An 18,108-nucleotide genomic window follows, 5' to 3' on the forward strand; every position below is an offset into this window, starting at 1 on the left:
TCTTACTGACTATATGAATACATCTCCTATAAACAATCTGACAAGGGTGTTAAGGAGGGAATCTGGACTAGTCAAGGCACTTAGAGAACTTGGATGCAGGACTTATGGATTCTATTGCTGGCTTACCCACCAACTCACTGTATGACCCAGGGTGGATTGCTTGGTATGTCTGTGCTGCAGCTATCCCAGCTGTACAATAGATAAAACAGGATGTTAAAAAATAAATTAGCATTATTAAAAGCTTTTGGCAGTTGTGATGGTAAAATCCTGAAAGCAGAAGTGCAGATGTATAACAGTTCACGAGGTTTACAGGCACAGCAGGATGGTCAGCCAAACACTGCAGCAGTGAGAGGCTGGGTTCTACCTGGGCTTTTAAGCTGGTGCCTCTGACAGAGATGTGAGGCAAGTTCAGGGATATCAGGAGGAGCACGTGCACACACACACAGAGACACGTGCATGTATGCCTCTCTGTACACACTTCAGATTGCAAATAAATGAGAGATTCTCCACGAAATGTTGCTGCGACCCTGTGCACCACCTTGTTCTATGGGAGGGGTTATACCTGCTGAGACTTCTGATCTGCAGGACAGTGCCAATGAGCAAGAGACGCTCCCTTCTTTTGCTGACAACTTCTTGGCTTATCCAGGTGTTCCCATGCCTATAACCCTAGGAAAGACAACTCTGATCTAGGAATGGCCCCCACAGTTTTTTTTTCCTACCTACAAGTCAACCATACTATACAAATAATTGGACATATGCACAAACACATCACCTCAGCATGCAGTCAAGATGCTCTGCACCCAATACATACTCAGTCCAGCACTTCCATTTCATCACAAATATCTTGCACACTTACACATTTTCAGTTCAAAAAACCACAGTAATACCTTTACCAGAGCATTGGGGGTGGCAGGCATGCCTGTACAATGCTGATAGAGAGGGGGGAAAGGGGGATTTGCTGGTAGTCCTGGAGAGAGAATGATCTAGTTTTAGGAAGAGGGCACTGTCATGTGGGCTGCTTTAAATCCTGTCAGATTTAAACACATTCTTTCCTGGTCATTGGCATTTTGTTTATTAAAAGAGCTCAGTGGATAACACGTGCATGGATGGTGCATGGTTCGGATGTAATATTCAGCACCAGGCAACGTCCCGTGCTTGTAAAGCCCATTCCAAGGAGTGCTGCAGCACTGCCGTGCTCGTGTTGTTGGAGCCCAAATCCAGAGCTCACCGCTGGGCTCCAAGCTCAGGCCGTGGGGAGGCTGATGGAAACACCCTGCCCCCTGCCCAGGAGGAACCCAGAGCCAGCCAGTGGGAAATTGTGAGCGCAGGGGTGCATCTGAAGTCCTGCCTGTCTGGGGAGCAGGCGCCAAGCTGCGCTGGCGGGGGCATCTCCCTCCAGCAGGACCCAGAGCGCAACTGTGCAGCAGGCGCTGCTCTGAGGGGCTCTTGCAGCTGAGTCCCCGGGGTGCTGGGGTGCCACGTGCTGTCCAGCAGCCCAGTGGCCATCGGTCCTGACCACGGAGGGGACAGAAAGGTCTTGGCAGCTCAGAGCCCAGGGTTAAGAAGACCATGCAGGAAGAACAAGGGATGGCTGAGGCCTCTCCCAGGTTGGGGAGGGAGCTCTGGTCTCCCATTCCCAGGGAAGCTGTAACATCTGCACTGTAAAGGCACCATCCTCTGGCAGCAGCAGGTTAAGTACTACATAGCTGCTGTTGCTTTTCTGTGGGGCCCTGCTCTCAGCGGTGCGTAGCAAGCCTGTCTTATGCAGTGCTGTCAGGCTGGGACAAAGTGCCCTCAGGATGTGCCAGGGGCTGTACAGAGAGTCTAGCTGACTGTGCTCAGCTGGATCACCTGACTTTGGGGACTGAAAATCTTTGACTTCCCAGTGGACAACGACAAACACTTTATGTTAAATGGGCTCTAGCAATTGCAGAATCAGAAAGAGTTCAAGCCTTACTGCCATATTTACCAGTATTGCTAATTGAGTTCTAAACCATGTGTTGCCTTCTAGTTAAAGTCCCTTTGTGACATTAAAGCAAAGCAACTAAAGTGCCCAGGCACCTCTACATTCCCCCAGTAAACTCCATGCTTTGCATACAAACAGGGTGAGAGGCCTGCAGGTTCAATACAATGTCCACGGAGGCAAGAATACATATGCTGGCTTAGAGACCAAATCATTTGCTATCTACTTCAAGGACTTGGCCTTCACTATCTCAAATATTGGACTATCCAGTTCACTGAAGCTACTCTCAGCTCGATCCTTGGAGGAGAATCTGGATGGTAGGACTACCATCCAGCAGGATCCAGTTGTAATAGTGTTTCTGGCTTGCTCTGACTGAAGCTGTTTTCAATGTGGGGCCATAACAGCCACCTAGAAATAGGTATCCTGAAGGTCAAGGGGTAGGAGCTTGTGATCCCATTCAGTAGAAGAACTAGCATCATTGTCTTGAAGGTGTGAATCTGGCAGCTTTCCTATCACCAGAATCACCACATTCCTTGACACAAAGAAATGGCAGCTACAGAGCTACTCCACTGAAATGGGAAGGAGCAGGTTTCCTGTCCCCAGAGTGAACAGGGAAGAAACTTTCTGCCAATCTATTCTCCTTGGTCTGGTACTGCAGATCTTGGGCTCTGACAGTCCAGGCATGCTATGTCTGTGGTCACCTTCTTAGGAGGAAAAGCAACCTTGCATACAGAGGAATGATACAAGTTTTACACAAGAGCACTCGGAAAACTGCAGACAGTCACATCCTGCAAGGAAGACTGGGAATGCTGCCTCATTGCCCAGGGTGTAGAGAAGCTGCAGGACATACTGTCCCACCTAATCCTGCATCAGGTCATGGAGGAGGTCCTACTTTGGCCGAAGGTTTCTATGGGCATATGCAAATCCACAGTGTGCGTATATATGCTGGCTTAAGTTCAGAGAAGAAGAAATTGTTGTTGCTGTGGATCCCTAATATGAATTTCTGTGCCCATCAGAGGTATTGACCTATGTCTACATTAATAGCTCTGTATTAGTACCTCAGTACCAGTATAAACCCCAAAGTTAGTATAATGTGGGTATGTGGGCTTTGCTTGGTATCTTGGAGTGAAAGCCCTGCAAGGTGCTTGCTATTAATCATTCAAGAGTCTGAAGGATTACTGAAAACTAGCAAAATTAACCAGAATGTTGTATATGGAGATGTGGCCCTCATGCTAGGAACAATTTGCATACTAAGTTCAGCTAAAACTTAGATAATTTACATTAAATAATACTGCCTCCACCATGAAGCAGCATTTATAGATGACACCAAGTGTGTCTGCTTACTTTTCTGTCAGTTGCACAAAAATAACCCTGGTGGCTTAGACCAGCAGGGGTGAAGGGGTGAACTGAATTCAGCATTAAACAGTTCAGTGACATTCAAACTGAATATCAAGGCTATTCTAGCAACTCCTCTGGAAGAACCAGCATTAGAAAAACTCTTTCAGACAGTCAGAACAAGAAGATAAAATGTTAAAACAATGACTACTTTCACCTGAAAACTGTAAATTCAGATCCATTTCCTTTTTTCCCCTTTTGCGTTAACTAAATAAAACATGGAAAACAAGAACTTCTCGTTCAGTGTTTTCAGTAGATGTTTTTAAAATATCTTTCTGAAGAAAATTATGAGCTAAAGCAATGGCAGCTGTAACAGCATGTGTTGTGAACACAGGTAGTATATGAACCCTCAGTGAATGTCTACAGGGGAAGCACTCCTGACAATTGGACTAAGTTTGTGGAGGCTGGAAGAGGAGGCAGAAGAAGGAGCAAAAAAGTTTGGGACAATAACCCAGCATTCAGTGATTTAGTGTATGACATAAAGCTCATGAAAAGAAAAGTGAAGTGTTTGGTCAGCTGGCATAAGCATCCCTGAAAAGGATTCTAAGCTACTGAGAATCTGCTTTGGATTTGTTTTAATTTATAATGCTCATCTATCCCACCCAGGTATCACTTACATGACACTGGCATAGTGGTTTCTTACAAAGCAACGGTCTCTAATCTGAAGAAGATGATCCAGATTTCACTGTAGTTTAACTCTGTAGATGCCAGTAAGTTACATCAGGGAAAACTGTGCCCTGTTTCCTGTATCCAGGCACAGCCAAAGAGAATTCTGTCCAGGAAGGGAGCTGTTGAAAGAAGTGCAAGTGCCTCAATGCAAAAAGAAGAATGCAATGTTTCCTGCCAGCCATTAATTTTCTGTCAATCCTATTTCCATCTCTGCAGGGCTGGACTCCACTGGGACCAGAAGCAAAGCACAGCACAGTTAAAAGAGAAGAGGCAGACTGAAAGCCATCTCTGGATACAGACTGTCCTGCACAACAATGTGGTGTCGGCAAGGCACACATTCCCCATGGAGGAGACAGGATTCAGTCATGCTGAAAATAGATCCTTCTTGAGACAGAGATCAGGCAGCTGCCTCCCTTTCTGCCAGCCCTTAGGATGTGTATTTTCTTCTCCTGATCCCTGTGGTTAGCTGCGAGACAAGGAGTGAGAAGGCATTTTTTAGGCAGCACAGCCAGGCTGGAGAGGGGAAATGGAAGTGCCTACAGACTGCTGTATGTTGGCTAGCAGGAACCTCCCTCTCATGCATGTTCAGGGTCATCAAGCTCGTGAACTGGAAACATGAGAATATACCTGTACGGCAGCAGGTTTTGCAGTAGGAAAAGGAATCTTTTACTGTAGTCTGGTGGTCCCCAATCTTTCACCCTGGGAACCACTCTCAGGCCCTCTGCTCCTCTAACTAGAACTGACTGCCCTCCAAGAGGAAGGACTTTGGGGTTATGGTGGATATGAATATGAATGCTCTCACTGCAAACAGTATGAACCAAGTACTATGTGGGGTTAGAAATGTGGTCAGCTGATTGTAGGAAGTTATTATGCCTTTTGCTCAGCACTGGTGAGTCCTCACCTGAAACGGTTTGTCCGTTTTCAGGCTCTCCAGTTCAAAAGGGATGTGAACTAATGGGAGAGGGTCCAGCAGAAGGCTAGCAAGATGGGAAAGGGTCTAGAAAACTTGTGCTATGAAGAGAGTTTGAGGCCATGTTTAGTCTGAGGGAAAAAGGGCTACTGTACATGAGGGGCAGTTACAATGTGCCAAGCTTTTTTATAAGAAAGAGACAATGTAACAAGGGGCGATGACCACAAATTGTTGCTTGAAAGTCTCCAGTTAGACACTAGGAAAATTCTTGACTATTGGGCAATGTAGAAATGGCACAGACTACACAGAGATGTTGTGGAGCCTTTGTCCGAAAAGCTTGGCTAATCAAAGCCATGACTGATCTGACCAACATGAGCAATAGATCTGCTTGAAGTGGGAGACTGAACTAAAGAACTCCAGATGTTCCTCCGCAACAGCATTTCTGTGGCTTTAATGTAGAGGTTCCCTCTATCCATCCAAAGTAGACAATTGCTCAAAGCTAAGCAGAGAAGGTATCTGCAGCTTCACGTCTTGTGCTAAGAAACAGAAATTTTCCCGGAGTCCTGAAAAACAGCTTTTCTCAAATGGACCACTGGGCATGAATCTGTGGTCTCACTGCATTGTTGGAGACAGTTATTTTTATGCAACTTGTCAAAGTGTATTCCTCCAGAACACCAGTTCAAGAATACCCCTTCTCAAGTATGTCATCTGGAAACGTCCTCAGCAGCAGTAGGCTTTGGTAGCTTTCAGTCCTTGAAGAACAGCATGACAGGCAGGCAGAGTCAGAGAGCTGTGGAGCTCACTGGGGAAGCAAAGTGTATCATATCAGATCAGAAAGAAGTTCCACCAGGTGAGGAGCAGCAGGGCAGGTGGAGTACCAGAGGGTCCTCTTGTTGTCACAGGCTGGAGATATTCATGGTGGTAATTGGTATGCTGGTAAGCATTTCCCCAGCCTTGTTACAGGAATTTAGGGATCTTGTAAAAACCTTTTTCATTCCGAGACACTAGATACCATTTGTCAGAAAATATGTGTATGATACAGTGAACAGCAGCTAACATCACCACTGTGTGTTACTTCTGACTATAATTTTCTGATTCTGTGTGATTCTGTGAATGGCTGTACTGGGTGAGATCAAAGGAACATGTAGACTCTCACACCATTTCTCATCATCCCAACCTCCCCAAATACCCACCCTCTGCATGATGTCCCACCCATGTGGCGAAGCCTTTTAGAGCACAAACCACCTCAAGCTGGTGAAAAATGTCATATGACTGGAGCAAAACCACATAAGGCACGCATGGGAAACGTACTGAGAACAGCAATGTATTTTCTGTGTCACTGCCAACAATGGGAGACAGAAGAACAAGCACATTCCTACTATCTCTATACGAAGCCTAAGAAGCCTTTGGCCTTCTCAGGTCTCAGTGACCTACTTGTCCCTGCGCATGGAGCCTGTAATGCTCACAGGATACAATAGACATCTCCTTTAACAGGGATCCCCTTGCACACCCTGCTAGTGAGCCCTGGGAGGCTGGAGAGAGCTCGGAGCCGCTCAGCTTCTGCTCCAGTAGGAAACCTCCTCCTGTGGGTCGATGGCCTGGAGAACAGGCTCAGGTGCCTGCACAGATAGCGGTGTCTCCTGTCCCTGTGGACAGGTCACTTCAGCGGCTCCTCCTCAGGTGATTGGGGTCCCTGATGCCCTGACCAGGAACTGGGAGGTGCTCAGGGCCATGGGAGGGACCGGGAATGTCTGCATGGATGTGCTGCTCTCTGAGCACACATCAGAGCTGAGGTGAACTGAAGTCAGCCCTGCGTGTGGTAGGTAATTACTGGTGGTTACTCTGCCACACTTCAACCTAAGCAGCTTGCTGGGTGACTGGTCTCCAGACCCTCACTGTAACTATTCCATAACATAGAATTCATATACATCTGTTCAGTGTTTATATACACATCAATGTTTGATGTGTTACCAGCTGTCTCTAAACACTATGTCACACAGATGACAGACTTGGTGACAAGCAGCTTTTCTTGGACATGCTTCTGAAGTTATGTTCCTCTCATTTGTAACAACCAAATATGACCTGGTGTTGAGAAATCCAAAGATTTTTGTCCCTCTGCTGCATCTGTTACTTATTTTCAGATGAATCTCCAGATCTCCAGAGGAAGAACATCCTGCCTAGTCACTAGTACAAAAGAAACTGATTGCACGGCAAACCCATTCAGAACAAACACCAGTTTTGCTTTCTTTTTTTGTTTTGTTTGACAAAACTCCCTTAGATAGGTGCTATAGCACCAGGATGCTTCCTGATTAAAGACAGTCGGCTGTTGTTTCAAGCTATCTTCTCCCTTGCATTGCTACATGTTATCTGGTAAACAGCACTTGAGGAAAGGGGTTTTTTAGCAACTTCAATGCCAGGCCTTGGGACCAGCCTGTTCCTGCGGAGGGACCTGGAAGTGGCTGAGCTTGAACAGATACATGTAGGAAAATCGCTGACTTTCCAGGCTTGCAGTTGGTGGGATAGATGGGGAAAAGCTGTGGCTGTGGTTTCTGGGAGCAGCTAGTTAGCACCACCCACTTCTCCAGAATGCCTTCCCACAGTGGTAATCTGGCCTTGCAGCGCTCTGGCATAAGCAAAGCCATTTTGCTGAGATCATTATGTGATTATTATCCCCTGCTTCTGAATGCTGCTGACTACAACAGGCTTTTCTTAAACAGTAGGGGTTTGGTTTACTCCCTTCCTTCCCTTTCCCCAGGTCTTCAGAGAATTTTACTCCCAAATAATTTGCTTTTGCAGCTGCTATACAAAACTTCACCTCAGCCCATTTGAGAGGATATGAAGGAGCAGCTGTGCATCCATCCTCCGGCTGAAAACAATGAGGATCTGTAAGGCTTGCTCAGCTGTAAGAAAGCCAGAGTAGGAAAAAAGCATCATGCAGAGATAGTCTCATAAATTTGAGAATAAGCAGACAGCCATATCAGCCTAGAGCAAAGGTCCAGCTGGTATTTTGTGCATGAGTGTACGTTGGATGCTTGGTCAAAATCCAATTTCACTTTTTCTATACTATTTATAACATTATGTAAGCATATCTTCTTCCCACCTGGTTGCTCCTTTCCCAAACTGATAGATCACAGTCTGTGCAGCTTGACTCGCCAGTGCTCCCATCAATTTTGTCATCTTTCTCTGTATGCTTCCTAATTTCACAGGGCAAAACTGCAGATAGCAGGTGGTTTGTGGGTCTGGTACAATGATTTCTGGTTTGTTCTCAGTTGATCCTGATAATTCCTGATACTCTGCTTGCCTTTTGTGGCCACCAGTGAGCACTGACTTGATGTTTGGAGGCAACTATTCACTATTCTGGTAGCCTTCCTATCTCCTAATCCTGGTCCTCCTTTCAGAGACTGAATTTCTATACGGTTTGGTGTATGTATGGCTCAGAGTCATATGGGCAGAGAAGTTGATGTTCTGTTTCATCTGCATAAAGGGTTTCTACGACTGGTGATTATACAGTCTGCCTTAAAAGGACTACATCATTCTTAGTGGCTTTCAGCAAAATGACAGTGAGCGAGACTCAGGAGTGGCACAGCCCAGCTAAAAGAGCAGTGGAGAGACAGGTAAAGCAGCAAACTTTTATTTGGCAGTGAGCAGCTCTTCACTGAGTATCAGAGCTGTGCCGTTACTCAGACTCCTCATGTTCCCAGCAAACATCAGCAGAAGAGCTGGCCGAGAGGGTGACATTCAGGATGCCCTTTCTATCACCCACCAAAGCAGCTGAGGAGCTCCTCTTACAGAGCAGGGGAGTGGGGTGGGCAGGCTAAGACGCCTCTGGCTAAGACAAAGAAAAAAGAGAGCAAGTGGCAAAAGGGGGAGGGAAGGAAAATCAGGATTAGGTGCATAATATTAGCACAAGCAACAACTGTATCCTAAAAAAGAGAGCAATGAGGTGATATCTTCCTAGGCTGTGACAGATGCACAAATCCCACTTCTGGGCAGATTTCAGTGCTGTAAATGGAAATATACTGGTATGGAATTTGTACAAACCTGTTCAGTTTAAGCAGTAGACTTTTCAAGGTTAAGACAGCCCACTGGATTACCACAGGATTTTCTGAGTGCCAGAGTCACTGCACTGAAGTTACCAAAAGGATACATAGCAGAATTTTCTAGTGACATTTTCTGAACTAACTTTTTATGTTGCAGAAAAGTTCCTTTTGCATCCTCAAGAAATTTGTCAACAGTCTCATTATTTTATGTTGGCAGATAGATTTCCTTGGTGGTCAGCCTAAATGTTTCCTTAATTGCTCTCTGCATCTGAGATGCCAAAGGAAGGATACAAGTCCCTGCTCCTCCTGAAGGGCAAATCAGTTGTGTAAAGCAGAACAGCTCCAACAGAAGACGAAGACAGTGACGTGTCACCAGATAGCCAGCAGCCAGGGTGTTTTACAGCTCAATCAGGACCGTGGCCTGAGAAAATGTATCCCAAATCTGCTGCAGCTCAAGATGCAGTGCCAGCTTCACTCCATCACTGCTTTGCTGAGCAACACAGGTGTATGTTGCCTTCCTTCCACACCAGTCCCTCAGGTCCCTCGAAGTGCCTGCTGCTTCCAGGGAAGTGTTTCCAGGTAGACGACATCTTGCAGGGTGCCTCATAGGGTGTCACAGCAAACACATCCCATGATCCCACACTGCTGTCTGCCTCTTATGTTAGCTAAGCTTGGACTTCACCTCTCTGGGCTCTGATCCCAAAGCCTTCACGTGTGCTGAAGTGCATTTCTCCCAACAGTACTGCGCTGACATAAGGGCCGTGCTGCTGGCAGGGGGGTGAGGGTAGGGAGGGCCTGTAAGACCACAGTCGTGAGACCCTAACAGCAAGGCTTAGATGATTCCTCCTCTCCTGGGGCTCCTGACAGGAGCTTACGGTGCGAACTGTTGAATTTGACTTTTCTGACAAAGAGTTTCTGAAAGGGAATGTTTTCAACCATTTGCTCTGCTATTACTGGAACACTGCGTTTGAGCTCAGGAGATCCCTGGCCATCCATATGGGACAGCAGCTCTATATAAGCCCATCAGCTACATCTATTTTAAACTTTCTCTCAGAGATGTTCGTTTATGGCCTCTAGGGACTGGTGTTTTTCTCAAGGCCTTTGCACAAGCCCTTATCAAGTGACAGGCAGCCTCACTCCACAGATAGAGTGTCAATGCAAAATGACCCTCATTCTCCATAAAGCAGTGAGTAATTCATCTTCCTCACATCAGTGTCCCACTTTAATCCTGATAATCCAGCAGGCTTTATAGCAGTCGATGTCAGTGGGGATTTTTTCCCAGCCTCTGCTCCTCCTGCATGCATCCTTCCCTGGCTCAGAACCGCTCATTCGTTCCTTTCCCCATTACATATCCACCCCCTCCTCTCAGGATGGGCAGGAGCAGCTAGCACCACTCAGAGATGCTTAGCTTCTGCTCCCATCTCCTCCTCCACTTCTGGGTTGGTTGGTTTTTTTCTTAGAAGATTCTTCAAAAAACATATGCATGGGTGGTAGCCACAGGCTGGGCTCACACAGAGTGACAAGCTGGGTCCCTGTGGTGTGGGCCACAGCAGCAGCTCAAAACTTAGACCGCTCTGCACTATGCCCATCCACTTACCCCCTGCCAGAGAGAGCAGCAGCTCCTGGGGCCGGTGGACCCCAACCCAGGCTGCGTCCCCTGCCTGGGGAATAGGCTGGGACAGCTGAGGTCTGTCCATGTTTGGGGTCTTCCAGACTCCAGCTAGGGACTGCCAGTAGTCCCTGAAGTCTTCAACCCTCTGGGAAGGTATGGCTTTTCATTGCCTCTTCCCAGTACAGCTTGTGCTCCCGGGTTTGGGAAATGCCTGAGGATGCTTTCATCTCTGCAGCACAGCCAGCTCCCCATAGCACGGTGTGCGGGCAGGAGTGGTAAGCCATGTACCATGTGCAATAGTCATGAAACAACATACTGTTTTACTTTACAGATCGAATACAGTAAATTATTTCTTCAAAACTAAAATTAAGATTTATAAAGCTCTCTCAAGGTGGGTTACGTGTTAGATTGTTATTTGCAGATTATCATTGTAGTGTTTCCCAGCAGCTTCCCTTCAGATTTCTCCTGAACTTTCTTCCCCAAACCTGATGTTGAGTTGTCATTTCTTCCACTCCCACATCCTCTACCATCTTATCACTTATCCTTTTTCCTCACACACATGCATCTCACTTTCGTCCTCCCAGACTCCTCCCTGCACTCCCCAGCACAATTTCAACCCAACCTCAGCACTGTGGTTACTCTTACTTCCACCCTCTCACTTACCAGCTTATTAATTTTGTCTGCAACAGGAGTCACATGAAGGCTGCTTGCATCACACGTCATGCACTCAGGCCCCAGCTCTCTATTTGATTTGAACATGTTCATAGGCTGCTCCTGCTCCACTTGGCTGAGAGAGGGGACGTGAATTTCTGCAACACTGCTGGTTGTGGAGCAAGCTTGGAGCGAGCCCTGCCTCTGCCTCCCTCACCAGGGAAGGGATTCTTGGATTGAGGCCTCTTGCTGATCAGCAAAAAATGGGCTTTCAGGTCCACAGGCATTGCTTTTTCATTTGCTGGTTTACAAGAGAAGTGACACCCCCCTCCACCCCAAACTGAGCCCCGACTGACCGCTGGAAGTACCTGGGCAGCTGCTCTGTTCCCCATGGGACAGCACGTCCCAGGAGGCCATGGCGAGCACCCAGGCACGGGGTTGGCACAGCGTCATTGTGCGGACTTCAGAGGGGACACTCTTGAGTCCTACTCTTACCAGGGAGAGCACACTCGGGCCTGCTTCTGGTTTTTAACATTTCAGCTGAGAAAGGAGCTGTGCCGCTGCAAGTCTCTCTGGGGTAAGAATAGCATCTGCCGTCTTAGGACACAACACAGCTGTCCAGCTCCTACATGGCAGCACGTTGCGCTGAGATATAGAAGGCAACCTACCCGCCGAGGAATGTCTTCGAGCGCTATTAGTGGAAGCGTATCATCTACACAAGCAGGCATGACCCCGTGCAGGAGTCTTGCAAGAGCGGGGCTATTTTGAGCTTTTGACCCTGAGGATGAAGGCAGACAAACGACAGGCTGATCCTCCTGGCATGGGCAAGCTCCAAAGCTCTCTGCGGCCTTGTCTGCTCCTCTGGGAATGACTCTTGTGACGGCTGATGGGCGATTTGGTGGGACCTCAGAGCCCAGGAGGCAGGGTCCAGGAGGCAGCTGTGAATTTGCCGGGGACGCAAGGCCAGGCCTCAGTCCCATCAGCACTGTCTGGCCGTCCTTACGGCCAGTCCTGCCTGCGCGTGTGCACCTGTCCCTGAGCTTAGGGCATGCGGCCGCCTGCTTTAGTTTTGACCACATCCTTGACAGCTAGAGAGATACCAGAGGGTATGTAAATGGGTGCAAGTGAAACACAAATCCATTGCAGCCAGGAGGGTATTCACCTTTTGCCACTTGAAGCTCTCCATCTCTGAGTGTTTTTATGGCATCATGGATGTTTGAGACGTCCCTTTTCCTCTTCCCAGCCATCGCAAATCCCTTCCCTGACTTACTCCCATCCTTTTAACGTCTTCTTTCTTGTTCTGGTATGGATTTCTTTCATTCCAATTTATTTTTATATCTATCTATTTATCCATCTCATTTATTTTTTATTTCTATTTAATTTTCACTGCTTTGTGAAAACCGCATCTGCACATTAAGCTCTCTGGGGAAAAAAACCCACTCTCCCAGAAAAGCTTTCCAGCTGCGTCAACTGGCCAAGTTGGTCTCCCTCGGGACTTCACATTCAGCTGTACCAATGCACAGCAGCAGTGTTAGCAGGCAGGAACAAGTGGTCAGGGGATTGAATGTGTATTCGGTAGCTTATAAAGTGCTGCCACTAAATGCAATCCCACACCCTTAGGGGATGGATCTGATGCTAGCTCTTGTAAGAACGCCCCTTGGCACAGTCCCAGCCTCTTGAGCCATTCCCAGGCATGCCCAGCACTCCTGCAGATGAAGACTCAGTTGGTTCAGCTGGCAGACCAGAGGCACAACTATTTATTCACAGGCAAGTTATTTTTCCAGCAGCCTAATATGTTAAACTGACTCCTCCTACAACCCCCAGCAGTCAGGCTTTGCCAGGCACCTCTATGCTAGCTGGGCATCCCCCTGTGTCTATCACAAGACTACAACTGGTTGTGGGCATCGTGAACAGACCCTCCTTGGCTGCTCACCTAAAGGTCAGGCTGGCAGTAAAGGCTTTACCCCCCCATCTTGGTGCCATGTAATGAGGTTCAGGTTCCTACAGAGCAGCCTTGCCAGGTGGACACTCAACCAGCATCTCAAAACTTTCTCCCTGGTGTGGCAGGCTGTGTGATGGGGATGTCAGACAGGGCTGTGTGCTCCTCTGAGGCTCTCCAGCAGTGGAGTGTTCCTGTTTGTGCTGCCCTGAACCATCACAGCTCAGCACGGGCTAAGCTTCCTTGCAGTAACTCGAGCTGTGAAGCTTTGTGACCATGGCCAAGCATTTCTTTCAATTTGTTTTATTCTTACTGCATGAAATTGGCAGTACACAAAGCAGACAACAGGCTTTCCACAGAGCTGCATTGCCAGCAGGAAGCCCTGAGCCCAGTTCTGCAGTCGTACTCTCAGGATCCTCAACTCCAAACTAACCAGACCGATCTACACGCATGGCATTCTATGCCAATGGTGCCCAGATATGGTCAACCTGGAGACTCAAGGCTGCCAAGTGGGAAAGCCAGGCTCCCCCACTTGCCATTCAGCCAACCTTGTCAGTCAGAACCAAAGCATTAAACCAAAAGAAAGTGAATTCCCCTTTTTAAAATGGGAGAGAGAGCTCCACTGCCAGCAGAAAGGAGCTGGTGGGGTGAGGGTAGTGATTATCCTGCTAAAGCCACATCCCTGCAGAGCCCCATGCCCCAGGGACTGCTGGGCTTGATCAGGTGGGAAGGAGTCTCAGAAGACCAGGGCCTGTGTAGCTAGGCAAGAGCAATCAGCAAACTTAGTACCAAAAGCGGGAAAGAGGGCTGGGAGGCTTACATGACAGTCCCCTGATGAGGGTTACTAGACTTTCCTAGCAGTTAGTAATTTCCCGTTGGTTTAGCACAGCTACTCCTAAGCAAATTACAGCTGTTTTTCTACAGGTCTATGAAGTAGATTAATGCACTGTGCAACCAGTCATTTGATACTGTGGGCTAGGCTCAGTGACCTGACCTAAGAGCAAAGCAAGACTTCGGATTGTATCCTGAAGCACAGCAGTGTGCAGTGAGCCGCTGAGAGCAAGATGAAGGCAGTCACCTGGGAAAGCACTGCTTCCAGGAGCAGGAGCTGAAACAGAAGACATCCTTTGGGAAAGCAAAAGAGCAACACATCCAGATCTGTCCCAATTGGTGTGAAAAACCAGCATTCGATTCTGACTCCCCAAAATCACAGGCCCGTAACAGTGGATGGAGACCTCTCTTGAAATCATCATTGTGTGGGGACACTTTCTGGGGAAACTAAGGGCTAGACTGACTGAGAAGGTTTATCAAAGTTCCAGGTTTCTCAGACAAGCTGAAGATCTTGCAGCTCATCAATTCAGTATCTCATGAGGTTATTTTTTGGGCAGAGTGATAGTAAAGCTTGGGCCATTGCATAACGATCATTATCAAACACTCCTAAGGAAATGTGAAAACACATTTGTAACTAGGGCAGTAGTTCACAGACCTCTGGAGAACAAGGTGAGAGGAGAAATCGGTAACCCCAAACCCTGCTCAACCTGGCAGGGGTCTGCTTATCTCAGACCAGGAATCTGAGGGCAAAAGTTAATTATCTGAGCAAAACAGACTCCCTGTACTGGTGTTTGCAGATGATCTACTTCCCAAGTCTTGGGACAGAATGAACGACTTCACTGATGACAGCAGAGTTGGTCTGCAAGCTCTCTGGTTTGAGGACACAAGCAAGGAAGTGCCACAGGCTTTACAGCACCTTGGCATTTGACTCATTCATGATGAACAGTTGTGAAGGTTTGAGAATAGGAACCAAACCACTAAACATGATTGCCCCAGTGGGTTCAGAGAAATATTTGGGTATGAGGGTGGATTCATAGTTTGGACCATCAAAATGAGATCTCATTTCCAAACTAGACTTGTAGATTAAACCCACTCAGAAGCTGAATGTGCTGAAAGTGTTCACTGTTCCAAAAATCCCCATCTATTTTAAACTGCATTTCATATATGAAAGACAGCACACTCACTTTTTTGGATACCAGTATGTGGCAGTAAGGGTCCTCTGTATCTCCACATGCATGTATAAGTCTTCTGTACTTGGTAACAAAAGGTGGGAATGGATGGACTCACAGCCTCACTCCCTTGTACAAGTGTGACACTTGCACAGACTTGCTACCTCAGAAACATTGCAACTCATCAGAGTGTCCTGGAGAGTGGATTTGAGAAAGGACACAAGATGTGCCTGAAAGCAGGAGACAAAAACGAGACGCCCAACTTTCATGACCTCACCTGCCATCCTGTAATGCCCCAGCTATTAAAGGATGCCAAGGAAATTGTGAGTAACTGAGAGACCTCCTACCCCAATATTAGACGCTCTAAGTCTTGCAACTGAAAAAAAAAAAGAAAATTTCACCAGTGGACTAAACTACCTAGAAAGCGATGCTGTGTGGTACACTCTGACGACAACTCCAGCAATAACCAGATCTAGATTTAGCAAGGAACCCCTGAGAGACTCCTCTTTGTGGCACTACTAAACTACTGTGTGAAGCTACAAGAAACTGCATATCCCACCAGTGAGTTGTGAGGTCAGAGTCTAGAAAACACATGGAAGCACTGCAGACACCGTCCCCATGATTCTGAGACCTGCTCCCACACTTTGGGAGCCCACCTTGCAGCACCAGTCAATCCAGTCAGTGAGCACAAGTTCATTGGCAGCCACATAAAGGAAGAAACAATGGGCAGGGCCCTGTGAGCCCCATCCTAGAGAGCAGGCTAAAGAGCTCAACCAAACTGAGCTTGTGTTTGTGAAAAGCAGAAGGGGTCAGGCAGCAGGGAGAACTGTCAGTGACAAGAGAAACATCTGTGCTAGAAAATACATTGCTATCAACTTTTGCTAGAACAAATGAAAAATCAGACACTTTCTAAAGTGTGTGTACATTGTGTTTTCACTGGGGGCCGGAGGGGAGTGATGGGGGGGTGGGAGAGAGTTTGGACCTGATGAGCTCCAGAGATCCCTTCCAACCTCAACCATTCTGTAATATGTGGAAAAAAGAGAAATGTTAGAGGCCTTCGATCTCCTGGAGTCCAAGCAATGATGGATTATGGAGTGCTCTGTCAGCTGGCTTCGCTGTGCTCTGCAGGCATGACAATGTCTTTGCCAACCTGGGAAGCCATGCCACACCACCTTAGTTTCTGTGGTGGTTCCTAGATGGTACCTCTGGCACCAAACTCTCAAGGTTTTTGCTCTGAAGCTGAGAAATCATTTATAGTTCATGCAGCCTGAATTAGGGATGTGAATCTCCAGGTTACCTGATGCAAGGAAGTGGTATACTAATAGGCTGCAATAGGGGACTGTTCATTTGGACAAGGTTCTGTTCAGCAGTGGGTCCCATCTATAGCACAGCTCTACCTCCCTTTCTGCACAGTGAAGTACAAATCCCAGGTCAGGTGGGCCAGATGTGTCTGGCACATAAGATCTCAGTGCAAAGGGGTTCAGTGCAGTGCTACAAATGAGTGAACTGTTGACCTGGTGTGGTGGCAGCCAAGTGATTAAGGCTCCTGATTATTTTGTGGTAATGGAAGAAACAGGTCTGCCATCCAACAGGAGCAGCCCATACATAGGTAATGTTGGACCAGCAAGGATTAGGTAGAGACATTGTCCATGATGGTAAGGCCATCTTGACTCTTTGCCATGGAGCATGAGTGCACTGGATGAGGAAGAATGGAAAAAACTGGGGGTCTAATAGGGAGCCATGGTGAAACCTTCAAAGGTGTAATGGGAAGGACAGGTATCTGCTGGTTTTATTAACCTCTCTGTAGTTGAAAACTGAGAAAGAAGTGACACCTGTCACTTTGTCAGACAGGATTGACAGAACATCTTGGGTTTCTCCTCTCCCATCCTTGTTAATGACAGCAGAAGCAGGCCAGACTGCTTCCTGAGAGCTGGTCTGGCTGTGTCCTGGAGCCAGCTAAGGTGAGATCCATTTGGATATACCTTTCCTAGGCACACAGACATGAAGCAGTGAGCTGGAACTTACCAACTGTGTCAATATCCTATTTGACCCAGCATCTAGTGCTGTGCACAAAGTAATTCATCTTCTCAGAGCTCTGGAGTGCCTGCACAAAGGTATCCCATGCACTCTCTAGCCCTTACTGTGCTGCTAGGTATGTCTACTCAGCAGTCTTCACCACTGCCAAAGTATCTGGGGTTTCTCACTACCTGAGATCCTGCAGTTTCAACTATACCACACATATATCACAAAGTAGCTGAACACATTATTTCTCTTTGGGAAACACCAAGCAGAATTATGGTGCCCAGTGCCACTGAGGAGATAAGCTTCAAGCAGCTACTTAGATTTCACTGTGAACACTACAGACCATTTGGTAACTATTTCCAGTGTAACAATATGTGAGACACCTAAGTTCAAGACCTCATCTGCTTGGAGCTGCAACACTGGATAGCTCAGAAGTGGGCCAACTTTCTGAAGTGTGGTTTGACTACAAGGAGATTAGAAATACTTGATTTGTAATGCACACAGGTGGCTATGGGCTCACAGGCTGGACCAGTCTTGTTCTCCCACGCAGAGATACAGCAGTGAATGCTGTAATTTTGTTCACATTGCATGTTTGTCATACCACATCTGCTCATACAGTAGTTTATTATCAGCTTCATTTAACAAGGTCAGGATATCTGCTTTCAAGCAGGAGGTATGGAGTAAGCCTGTCAAACACCTAGATTTTAGAAAGAAAATTACTCTCATCTGAACGTCAACATTTGGAGCATCTGAAGTTGCACATATCTAATTTATTGACACTGGTACAGCAGCAGAGTGACAGAAAATGTCTGTGTCCATAAGCAAATGGAAGAATACTTCCTACCAGTGTAGCTCTAGCTACTACAAATCCACAGCTGTAAAGATACTTTGTGTAAGTTCTGGTTAT

Source organism: Gavia stellata, chromosome 22, assembly GCF_030936135.1.
Source record: "Gavia stellata isolate bGavSte3 chromosome 22, bGavSte3.hap2, whole genome shotgun sequence".
Taxonomy (NCBI): Eukaryota; Metazoa; Chordata; class Aves; order Gaviiformes; family Gaviidae; genus Gavia; species Gavia stellata.